The sequence below is a fragment of the Orycteropus afer genome, unplaced genomic scaffold (assembly GCF_000298275.1).
Source record: "Orycteropus afer afer isolate SDZICR_OR568_19922 unplaced genomic scaffold, OryAfe1.0 scaffold00029, whole genome shotgun sequence".
In the NCBI taxonomy this organism is placed as follows: domain Eukaryota; kingdom Metazoa; phylum Chordata; class Mammalia; order Tubulidentata; family Orycteropodidae; genus Orycteropus; species Orycteropus afer.
Window position 1 is genome coordinate 1,859,788 of NW_006921616.1, and position 2,147 is coordinate 1,861,934.

The following is a 2,147-nucleotide window of genomic DNA, read 5'->3' on the forward strand; positions in this document are numbered from 1 at the left end:
GGCTTCTGTGTATCAGATCTCTCTGCTAGAAGTTAAAGGAGTAGGAAAAAAGAATCAAACCCAACATTACATGGTAATGCATCAGATTTTATTCAAAACTACTCTTGCTAAAATATAAATAGATGTCGACAATTCATAAATAGTTACTCTAAGGTAGGATACATTATGATGTATAATTGGCTATCCTTTTGTTATAATTAAAGGACATATTCAACAAGTACATGATCTGAATTACATCTTTAAAATTGTACATGACTATTTAATAATGATTCAATATACTGTTCAGTGTGCCATAATCCCTATTGGCCATGTTTGGTCCAAAAATACTCAGAGTCTCCCCAAGAAATTAAAGAAGTAAATACACCAAAATAGAAAGTTAAAAACTGTAATTATTAGTGTTGGACCACAGATAAGCTCTTCTTAAACCAGTAGGAAACCACCAAAAGGAAAACATAAATTAATAAGATTTTCAAGTTACTCCTGTAATTATTTCCTGAAAGCAGGCTCATTCTATGGTAACCCAACCATCGAAATCACTCATTTGTGGGAGAGAATAACAAAACATTTTTGTATGTTTTGGAGTTTAACTTCTTGCCTCTTTAATACAATTATTGCAATTTTCTTCAAGTACAAAAAGAGTCTGGAAATGACTTAGGCTACATATGTTAAGGATAACAATATTCTGTGTTCTTGCTGGACTCTGAGCACATACTTTTCAATTAACCAATGATCTTGGATGAAAGTTCAGAAGAAAACCATGTTCCTCAATAGATAACTTACTGGTAATGTTCTGTTTCAAAGCAGGAGAATGAAAACAATAAGAATTAGGTAGTTTCCATTATAAAGGACAGTTTATATCATTAACAAGGTCTTTGTTGAAACAATGGTACACACGGAGATGAATGCTGCACTGTTTACACATCCACAGATGCCTAGCCCTCGTCTACAATGTCAAGTGCATTTTTCAATAAAATATTAACATCGCTCCTCATTATTTCTTATACCAACTGTGTTATTTCCAGAATTAAATCTCTTTCTAGTTCTAGTCCTCTTATTTCTTTTGTCTCTTTATTTCATCTGATTCAGCTACAGTTTCAGCACACATCTTTGGTCACATTGCTGTTGATATCGTAGATTGTTTCCTAATTTGCACTCAATAACAGAATGTTTGCTTCTGTCAGTTTCCAAGATTCTCCAAGTGCTGAGCTGGATTCACATCATTAGGTCATCAAACAGCCACACAAAATAAATAGCGGTACTTTTGTTTCAACTGCAGCCTCATTTTACAATTTTATTCCAGACCAGCTTGTTCTAGTTGCATTTTTATTGCTTTGTGATATGTTGGGTTCATGCTCCATTAAACAAGCATCAACACCATAATTCATCAAGAAGAGACATGGAGGTGGGGAGTGTCCCAGAAGGTACTTCCAAGAAACGTATTGTTCAATTGGATCTCACTAATTGCTATGAAGAGAGTCCCTGCTTATCCTTTTGATGGTTTTATACTGACAGCTATAAGAAAATTGTTCTGTTCCAGAATAGCAAGAAAGGGCTTCCTTTTGCTACCAACTATGGCGAATTGGCAAGGCAGAGAAGTAAAGATAAGATTATACAGACATACTTCTTTTTTTTTTCCTCTGCACAGATTTTAGAACAAGGAAAATGAAAAAGGAGGGAAGGAAGTAGAAAAAAAAGTGCATTTAGTGGATGATAATTGCATGGTTTTGGTCACATCTAGTGCTGCTCTAACCAAAAAGCACTACGCCTAGGTGGAGTTAACAAACGGATTTCTTTTCTTACAGTTCAGGAGGCCAGAAGTCCAAGTTCACTGTACCAGCTCTAGGGGATGAGTGAAAGCCCTTCAGCCTTGGGCTTCAGGTCTGCCTCTTGCTCCTGGCCCACTAAAGCTGGAGACTTCTCTTGCACAGCTGCTGGCTGCTGAGGCTGACAAATCCAAGGTCAACAAGTAAAATGGTAGTCCCAAAATTATTAAGCAGCACGACAGGCCATTAGTTCAAATTCAGAAACAATCTAAAGATCGACAGACAACATAGATAAAGACTCAGCCAAATGTCTGATCCAAGCATGTCAAGAAGCACAGGGAGTTTTCTCAAAGCTAGTTCTTATATACTGAAAGCAGACCACCT